Genomic DNA, 10,950 nt, shown 5'->3' with positions numbered 1-10,950 from the left:
CTCCCTCAGGATGGTGCAATATGTGATACAACCAATAGATCCTATGGTGATGGACCAACTCCGACACCTCCTTCACTGTAAAGTGAGTCCCCTGGTCAAAAGCTGTGGTGTGTGAGATTCCATGCTTGTGGATGAGGCATTCCATAACCCCAGATAGTGCTATAACTGAAGATTTGCAGGCAAGAAAGGCAAACTCCTATCTGGAATAGTCGTTCCTGTGGGGACGAACCATTGGCTTGTCCAATGCAAGGGGCCTGATATAATCAACCAACTGGGCACCAAACAGCCAGTTGGTCTCCTCAAGAAATAGTGCCATATCAAGAACTCAGTGTTGATCTCTGTTGCTGACAAGTTGAACAAACAGAGACAGCAGTAGCTAGATCAGTCTTGGGAAGTGGGGGTCAATGCCGTTGGACGAATACAGGACCTCTATGTTTGCCACCATAGTCATTTCATTCATGTGCCTAGCATGCCAGTATTGGGCTAGTGACCAATCACTAGACTGTCAGCAGTTCACCAGTGTTCCTGTGGGGTATCTCACTGTTGCTTTAGTTTGCACTTCTCTGATAACTGATGAGTTCAGAATTTCTTCACATATGTTAGCTATTTGTTTTCCTCTTCTGTAAGTTGCTTTTTCATGTGCTTTGCTCATTTTACTGTTGGGTTCTCTGCCTTTTTCTTGTAAAATCCATAAATTCCTTATAGAATCTAGATATTAGTCTCATGTTGGTTTTAAACACTGCAACTTTCTTTTCCCAATATGTCCTCTGGATTATTTTGTCTTTGGTATCTTCTGTCTAACAAATATTCTTGGTTTGATGCAATAAATACAACAGTTCTTCTGTTGAATGATTTGTGTTTGGGAGATCCTATCGAAGAAGACTCTCCTCATTCCTTAGTCACAAAGATATTCTCCTACATCTTTTTTCTCTTTCTCCTTAGACTTTCATAGCTCACATTAAGTTTATTCATCCATTTCTTTGTTCATGGTGAGATGTGAAGAATGATTTTTCTTTTTCTCCTTGTAGTGAACCAGTTTCCCCAACATCATCTGCAACACTGTTCATGCTTTTGTCATGGTGTTGTCATATCAACACTATCATATAGCAAGTTACCATATGGATGCCCCCATATTTCTGACTCTGAGTTTTCTCTTTTGTTCCAGTGGTCTATTGTTCTGTTCCTGTATCTGTACTTCTTTTTTTTTTTTAATTTTTTTAACGTTTATTTATTTTTGAGACAGAGAGAGACAGAGCATGAACGGGGGAGGGTCAGAGAGAGGGAGACACAGAATCTGAAACAGGCTCCAGGCTCTGAGCCGTCAGCACAGAGCCCGACGCGGGGCTCGAACTCACAGACCGCGAGATCATGACCTGAGCAGAAGTCGGCCGCTTAACCGAGTGAGCCACCCAGGCGCCCCAGGGATATCTGTACTTCTTAAATTCCATTGGCTTTTTAGGTAGGTCTTAATCTGTGGTAGGTATTGAAGGACCCACTCCCTTCTCTGATTTTCCCACATGCCTTTGGAGCAGTTGCACTGACAGGACAGAATGACCAGAGAAGCGATGACTAAATGCTTGTCCCTAGAACAGTACGATAGAAATGGAAAGATAAACAACAGGTCAAAAGTTGTGGCTGGATGGCACATATTCTTGGGAAAATTTTTAAAGGAAAAGGAAGAGAAGGAAGAGGAGATGGAGAAAAAGAAAGATACAGCCACAGCTTTCCAGGGGAAAAACTGAAGAAGAATTTAAATTATATAGGAGGAAAAAAGACAAACTATTAGTGGAAATGATAGTCTAAAGGAAATCCATGATGTGGTAAGAACATAAATGTCTCAAGAAATTTCAGCAGGACTCTGGAAAAATGGCAACAGCAGCATAATTTTTGAATCTCTCAAATCCCCACATAAAAGCAGAAGGAACAACTAAATTGTTAAACCAAAATCCCACATGTAACATTTACAACACAACTAGGTGAGAAGGTATCCCCATAAATCTCAAAATATAAGTGGATGGCAACAATCCACCAACAGCCCCAAGAACTCCACGGTCTCAGTTTTTTTGCTGGAGAAAGCAGAGAGAAGCAACCAGGTCCGAGAGCGGGAGAAACTCAAAGTATCCACCAGATATTTGCTGGGATGTGCAGCAGCACTGAGACTGGGAGGGCTTCATCCAGTGTAGTAGTGGGTGAGGGCAAGGGATCCATAGTAAAACCCAAAGGGCCTGGAATAGCCTGAGCCTCTGTGAGCTCTGGAAATTGAACAACCAGACTTCCACTCCAACACAGAGCCTCACACTGAGGAGATACCAAGAGGAATGGAAACAAAATTGTACGAGTAAAGAATTCCACTTTAAGAAAGGCAGAGCACCAGAATACCTGTTTCTTAGCTGAAACAAAAAATACACAAACGAAAACATAGCCAAAAAATACACAAAATGCACAAAAATACACAAACAAAAATAGACAAAATATATGAAACAATGGTTTTCAAGATACTGTGCCTCAAGCAATGCACAGTAATCCCTGAAAGATGGGAAACAGGCAAGGTGAGCCCTCTGGTTGCCACAGCTTCCTGTCGCAGGAGAATTTCAAGGCCTCAGTGTAGGAAACGAGGAGCCCAGGCAGAACCCAGACTTCTTGCACTGAAAAGACAAGCTGAGATTCTAGGTAGATTGAGGTAAGCAGAGTGCTGGAAAGGAGAGAGCTTCACAGAGTAAAAACTCTGAAGACCTACAGAGTCATCCTTGAGAATTCAGCAGAGAAAAAATCAGAGCAAATGTGTGAGAAAATAATCTGAGGTTAGAGAAAAAAGCACTGGCAGGAATTAGAGGAAGTATACCTGGGGTCACACAGGACCAGAAATAGTGCCTGTTCCCACCAGTCAGGCTGAAAAACCTCCTGATTCATAGGATATTGAGTAGAGAACTCAGAAGGCTCTTGTCTCAGTATTGGGAGAAAAAAATTAGCCCTTACACTAACACATCTCTGATACTGCCTAACAAATCTTGAAAGCAAGACCTAAAAGCATCAAGTAACTTAGCTGAGTCCCAAAACAAAGTCCAAGAATATTTATAGGGAAACAAAAATATCCAGCACCCAATAAAGTAAAATTCACAATGTCTCACGTCTGATTGAAAATTACCAGCCATGCAAAGGAGCAAAAAGATAACCAATAGTGAAAAGGAAAAGAAAACTCAATCAATTAAAACCAACCCAGAACTGACATGTGTTAGAATTAGCAAACAAAGATATTAAAACAGTTACTTTTGGGGCGCCTGGGTGGCTCAGTCGGTTAAGCGGCCGACTTCGGCTCAGGTCATGATCTCGCGGTCCGTGAGTTCGAGCCCCGCGTCAGGCTCTGTGCTGACAGCTCAGAGCCTGGAGCATGTTTCAGATTCTGTGTCTCCCTCTCTCTGACCCTCCCCTGTTCATGCTCTGTCTCTCCCTGTCTCAAAAATAAATAAAACGTTAAAAAAAATTAAAAAAAACAGTTACTTTTAAAATACTATGTATGTTCAAGACAGTTAAGAAGAGACGTGGAAGGATAAAAAAGACCCCAGTGAAACTTCTAGAGATGAAACTACAATATCAGAGATGAAAAATATATTGATGGGATTAGTGACAGATTTGGCATTGCACAAGAAAAGAATGTCCTTGACGTACCAATAGAAATGTTGAAGACATAATGACAGAAACTAGCCGAAGTGAAGCACAGAGAAAAAAAAGAATCTCTAAAAATGAACAGAGTATCAAGCGAGTTATGCAATAACTTCAAGTGCCTAATATATTGGTAATTGAAGTCCCCGAGAGGACAGATAATGGAGACAGAGAAAATAGTTGGAAAAATAATAATAGCCAAAATGTTTCCAAATTTGATGGAAATTATAAAGCCACAGATTCAAAAGCTCAGCTAACCCCAGGAACAGAAACAAGAAGAAAACTACCCCTAGGCCCGTCATAACCAAATTGCTCAGATCCAGGAGAAGGAGAAAATACTAAAGGCAGTCAGAGAAAAAAAAAAAAAACAAAAAAACAAAAAAACTCATTACACAGAAGAACCAAGATAAGAATGATCCCAATTTCTTGTCAGTAACAATGGGAAAAAGAAACAGTAAAGTAACGTGTTAAAGTACTCAACCACAGGGGCGCCTGGGTAGCTCAGTCAGTGAAGCATCTGAATCTTGGTTTCAGCTCAAGTCATGATATCATGGTTCATGAGGTCAAGCCCCACGCTGGGATCCACGCTGCCGGTGCAGAGCCTGCTTGGGATTCTCTCTTGCTCTCTCCCTCTCTCTCTCTCTCTCTCTCTGCCTGTCTGTCTCTCTCTCAAAATAAATAAAAATTGAAAAAAAAAGAATTAAAAATAAATAAATAAAAATAAAGTACTCAAGCACAAAATAAAAACAAAAACAAACACCTTTAAGCCTAGAATTCTATCCCCAGTGAAAATATCTCTCAATATTGAAAGCAAAATAAAGGTGTGTGTGTGTGTGTGTGTGTGTGTGTGTGTGTGTGTGTGTGTTTTGGCTATACAAAACCTGAAAGAATTAATTACCTCCTAGGACCTGCACTATAAGAAATGTTAAATGAGGTCCTTGAGGCAGAAGAAAGCTATACCAGGAAATCTGGTACAAGGGAAGAAAGAATATCAAAAATAGTAACAACAGGGGGCCCCTGGCTGGCTCACCCTGAATAGCGTGTAACTCTTGATCTCAGAGACTTGAGTTCGCCTACATTGGGCACAGAGATTACTAAAAAAATAAATAAACTTTAAAAAATAGGGGTGCCTGGGTGGCTCAGTCGATTAGGCCTCCAACTTCAGCTCAGGTCATGATCTCACGGTCCATGAGTTCAAGCCCCGCGTCGGGCTCTGTGCTGACCGCTCAGAGCCTGGAGCCTGTTTCGGATTCTGTGTCTCCCTCTCTCTCTGACCCTCCCCCATTCATGCTCTGTCTCTCTCTGTCTCAAAAATAAATAAACGTTAAAAAAATTAAAAAAAAATAAATACATAAATGTATTTTAAACATGGTAATGACATGGATAAATATACAAGTACTCTTCTGATTATTTCGACCCCTTTAAAATATAAGTCACTGTTGGGGCGCCTGGGTGGCTCAGTCGGTTAAGTGGCCGACTTCAGCTCAGGTCATGATCTCGCGGTCCGTGAGTTCGAGCCCCACGTCGGGCTCTGTGCTGACAGCTCAGAGCCTGGAGCCTGTTTCAGATTCTGTGTCTCCCTCTCTCTGACCCTCCCCCGTTCATGCTCTCTCTCTGTCTCAAAAATAAATAAACGTTAAAAAAAATTTTTAAATAAAATAAAATAAAATATAAGTCACTGTTTAAATAAAAATCAAAATAATATACTGTGGAGTTTGTAACATACACAAAAATAAAACATATGGTGAAATGGCATAAAGGCTGAAGAGGAAGCCATGTGAGTATATGATTGTATGCTTCTTACACTATTCGTGCAGTGGTATACTACCACCTGAAGGTATGCTGTCATAACTTAAAAAATTGTTGGTTCACAACCCTCTGGGGAGCATTCCAGGTGTAACCTGAAATTGGCCCCCAAATGCAAAGGGCAGGGAGAGAGCAAAGGAAGAGGCCATTCCAGGTTGTTATGTGGCAGTTTTGATAAGCAAAGGGAACTTACGTATAAGGCTTACCTTGGGGCTGCTACAAGGCCAGGGGATCCCGGAATCTGCCTGCCACGTATTAAAAATTTATATGGAGGGAGGCCTTCCCTGGGTATAGTCACTTATACTGTACAGGTATTCTCAACACCATATCATTATCTCAAATCTATATCCTTGGAGCAGCCACTGGGTGTGGGAAAAGCAAGCAAACCCACATTCCAAGGACACAGGAGGAGGTGAGGCACTTCCAATCACCTGGGTCCAGCTCACAGGTCAACTGGCGGTCAGGTCTTTTCGATGACCTTCCCCAACAAAGATGTATACTAGAAACCCTAAAGCATCCACTAAAATAACAACAAAGTTGATGGCTAATAACCCAACCGAGGAGTTAAAATCAAATCATTAAAAATATTCAATTCATCTAAAAGAAACCAGAAAAGGAAGAAAAGGGGGACAAAATACAGATGGGAGAAATAGAGAAAAATTGTAAGAGGAGAGACTTAAAATTCACCACATCAATTGTCAAAAACCAAAATGGGGAGAAAATCACATATATGCAAAAAACTGACTATTCTGAGTACTTGTATTACTCTGAGGTGTGTGTGTATTAGAGATCAAAGTAAATGAGTGATTATAGGAGATTATAATTCTACTGTACCTTAGGTCCTTGAAATCAAAATTTCCAGTATAAAAGATAGGAGATATCAATGTAATATAGAAGAGGTTGGGTAAAACAGCCTGTAGTCCTGCATTTTAATTGGAAATTTCAGTATGAACTCATGAAGTATTTTGGGGTGAGTGTGTTGGGGGGGGTTGTTTACGTGTCTGTGTGTGTATATTTTTCCTAACTCTGTGCACTGAAGAAGTCTAGAAACAATGACCAATCCAGCAGCAATTAGCAGTCCTTGTACCCAGGTTTTGGTTTTGAAATATCATGTCTCACTAAGAGAAACAAGGACTTTCAGGGGGAAATGCTTCATTCCATGCCTGGGGCAGAAAAAAAGTACAATCAAGAATATATTCTCTCACCAGATAAAGGAAGCTACTAGGGTCATGTGAAAATTATTCAGAAACCAACGTGAAGGGGTTTCTACTGAACAAAATAGAACACTGTTAGCTTTAAAAGGCCAAAGTGGGACTGATTGAAACTCTTCAAATATGTTTAAATCCATAGGTTGCTAATTATTAAAAAAAATAAAAACTGATTAGCCAGTTTTGGATTGTAATAGGGATTCAATTCACTATCTGAAAACTTGCAAGAGAAAGAATCAAATATTTATCCTATATTTCCCACATAAAATTGCACTACTGGTTATTGACTATAAAAACAGAATTCTTATAAAAATACTCCATCTTACAAGTGTATATACAGTATCTCAAATAATAAATGAAAAATGAGTTATTGAATTAGAATATCATTATTTTGGGGGTGCGTGGGTTGGCTCAGTCAGTTGAGCATCTGACTATTGATTTTAGCTCAGGTCATGATCTCACAGTTCATGAGACTGAGCCCCACGTCGGGTTCCGTATGCTGATGGAACGGAGCCTGCTTGGGATTCTCTCTTTCTTCATTTCTCTCTGCCCCCTCCCTGCTCATACACCCCCTCCTCAAAATAAATAAAAAACTTAAAATGAAAAGAATATCATTATTTTGCAACTCTCAGTAAACTAATCGTTCTAGACCCTGGGCATCAAAAGCTGCTAATATTACAAAAAGAAAGAAAACTAGACATCGTGTGCCTCCTGATGAAGGAACATAGCACCACCTATAGTCTTTTCAGAGGGATTTTATCTAAGTCTGATAAAGCATCTGGCTCCAGCTGCCAGTTTGCAGGAAATACAGAGGATAGAGGAATGTGTTCAACTCCACCAAAAGCAAAATCTAAACTGTGGAAAGCTGCATATCAAAAGTCCTGAGGTCATAATCTAAAAAGGTGTAAAGAAAAGAAAATAAATGCCCTTCAGGAGGGGCATCCTGAAGATTAAAAGATCCTTTAAAGACATTGTAATTTTTTAAAAGGATAAGACTAAACTATAGAGTCTAGGATTGCCCACAAGTGAAAAGCTATAATGAAACACAAGAAAAGTGATTGCTATAAAAGACAGGATAATGGATACTTTTGGAGGAAGAGAGAGCGTGAAGATCAGAATGGGGCATATAAATGGACTTTCTAGGGTAAATGGCAACTTTCTAACCACCTAGGTGATCCTGGATCAAAGGATCACAAACAACCTAATGTTCATCAGAAGGGATTGGTTTAACAAATTAAGATATTTTTAAGGGCACCTGGGTGGCTCAGTTGGTTAAGTGTCTGACTTAGGTTCAGGTCATGATCTCCCAGTTTGTGAGTTCAAGCCCCGCATCGGGCTCTGTGCTGACAGCTCAGAGCCTGGAGCCTGCTTGAGATTTTGTGGCTCCCTCTCTCTGCCCCTCCCCTGCTCGTGCTCTCTCTTTCTTTCTCAAAGAATAAATAATTATTAAAAATTTTTTTAAAAGATATTTTTTGGGAATGCAAGCTGGTGCAGCCATTCTGGAAAACAGTATGGAGTTTCCTCAAAAAACTAAAAATAGAACTACCCTAGGACCCAGCAATTGAAGTACTAGCCATTTATCCACGGGATACAGGTATGCTGTTTCGAAGGGACACATGCACCCCAATGTTTATAGCAGCACCATCAACAATAGCCAAAGTATGGAAAGAGCCCAAATGTCCATCGATGGATGAATGGATAAAGAAAATGTGGTATATACATACAATGGAGTATTACTCAGCAATCAAAAAGAATGAAATCTTGCCATTTGCAACTACATGGATGGAACTGGAGAGTATTATGCTAAGTGAAATTAGTCAGTCAGAGAAAGACAAAAATCATATGACTTCACTCATATGAGGACTTCAGGAGACAAAATAGATGAACATAAGGGAAGGGAAACAAAAATAATATAAAAACAGGGAGGGGGACAAAACAGAAGAGACTCATAAATATGGAGAACAAAATGAGGGTTACTGGAGGGGTTGTGGAAGGGGGGATGGGCTAAATGGGTAAGGGGCATTAAGGAATCTACTCCTGAAATCATGGTTTCACTATATGCTAACTAATTTCTATGTAAATTTTAAAAAATAAAAAATAAAATTAAAAAAAAAATCAAAAGAATATATTTGTATACAGTGAAACAATATGCATTAATAAAAAACAAGGAAGATTTTTATATATGGACATGGAATCATCTCCAAGATACATATTAAATGGGGGGGAAAAACAGTGAATAAGAGAATGTGTGGATTGCCACTATCTTTCTCAAAAAAGAGGAGAAAAAGAAATTCAACTGATAATGTTGGTTGACCCTAGGGAGGGGAACTGGCTAAATGGCAGACAGAGACAGGACGGAGATCTTCACGTTAATTGGATGTATCTTGTGTTATTGGAATTCTGTACCATGTGAATATGTAACCAATTCCCAAAAAATTAAATTTAAGGAAGAACAATTGTGTACCCCAACAATGACTGATGAACACAGATTTATGAAGAGAGTTCAGAAGTTTAATACATCAATGAGGAATTCGTGAAATCACTAGGAACTTCACACTTTGGAGTCAATAAGTTGATCCACAGACAAGTCCAAAGTTGGACAAAGGAAAGCAAGGGAAATGTTTTGGAATTCTTTGAGATATGCATTGAGATATTAAAAATAAAGATAGAGAGCACATCAATATTTCACAATACTTTTTCTTGTTACCATACTTTTATATACTTTCAAGGACTGATTTCGAATCTTCTTCCTCATATCACTACTATAATTTATATTAAAATTTAACTTTCCAGATTTATTAAATTACCAGGATTGGGGTTCATGTTTTCTCCTCGGTGGTTTGTGGTCACTGGTACTAGCTGATGGGCAACAATCACCACCTTTACAATGTTAAGCTATCACATCCAGAATGCTGGACTGTTTTCTCATTTATTTAAATATTAAATTCTTTCCCTTAATACAGTTTTAATTTTCCCTTTATTGAAGTCTGTGCATTTTTTGATAAATTAATTTACAGAAACATTTTTATTCTTGTTGTTGCATTGTTGTTCTGTATTATATTTTTCTTACTGGTTATTGCTATTTTAGAAAAATGCTACTGATTTTTAAGGTTCTCTTTGTCTCTGGCAAACTTTCGTTGACCTTGTTTATGTCAATGAATCTTTTTATTTTGCTTTTTCCCTTTTTATATGAGTGATCTACATGTAGATGGCCTGAAAATAATGATGTTTCCTTTCCACTCTTGATATCTCTTATTTTCTTATTTTATAGCTTTGACCAAGGCCTCCAGTATTATATTAAACAATAGCTGTGAATCAAATGTCCCCTTGATTTGCTCCTATAGTACTATATTCCTCTCATTTATCACACTGTAATAGTTGGGATTTCTTAATTATTGAGGTATTATTTTATTAATATTAATTTCCCTCATTGTACTATAAACTCCATGAAAGCTGGAATTATACCTGATTTTTCTTACCATTGTTTCCCTGGCATAGTGCCTGGGATGCATTTATCTCAATAAATATTTCTTGAATGAATAAATGAATGGCCTAAGCTGATAAATAAGAATTAAAGGAAATCATAATAGATAAGGGCCATAATTTTCTTATCTTGCCTTTTCCTCCCCTATTCCAATTACAAGCTCATTAACAGTCAGGAGCATATGTATCAGTCAGGGTATTTTGGTTGCAAGCACCAAAACTCTGGCTGGCTGAATTAAACAAGAGGGAAATTTACCGTAAGGAGATAAGGTGATGGGGATTAGAAGATGAAAGGAATCCTGAAACCCTATGCTTCGAAAAGAGCAACTCTGAGGGTGTAAAATAGATAATAGAAACTACTCAACAGTTCTGTCAGAGTGCCACTGCTGGAACTAATGAGCACCAACGATTTTCATCTTTTTTATCTCTTTGATCAAGGGGTGCCTGGGTGGCTCAGCAAGTTAAGCATCTGACTTTGGATTTTGGCTCAGGTCATGATCCCAGGGTCATGGGATCGGGATCGAGTAAGCCCTATGTTTGGCCCTACACTGAGTGTGGAATCGGCTTACTCTCTCTTCCCTTCTGCCCCTCTCCCTCGCTTATGCTTTCTCTCTCTAAAAATAAAAATTAAAAAAAAATAATTAAAAAAAGTGGCATAACTAGGTCTCTATAAACAGTTCTTTATATTTTGTGAAAATATGCCCCTTGTCTGTGTTATGAGTTGCAAATATGTTCTTCCAGTTTGTCATTTGTCTTTTAACATTGTTTTTGGTGTTTTGTTTGCCATGCAAAA

The sequence above is a fragment of the Panthera tigris genome, chromosome C2, assembly GCF_018350195.1.
Source record: "Panthera tigris isolate Pti1 chromosome C2, P.tigris_Pti1_mat1.1, whole genome shotgun sequence".
Lineage (NCBI taxonomy): Eukaryota > Metazoa > Chordata > Mammalia > Carnivora > Felidae > Panthera > Panthera tigris.
The sequence above is the reverse complement of the archived record's forward strand: the minus strand, read 5'-3'. Positions refer to the sequence as shown.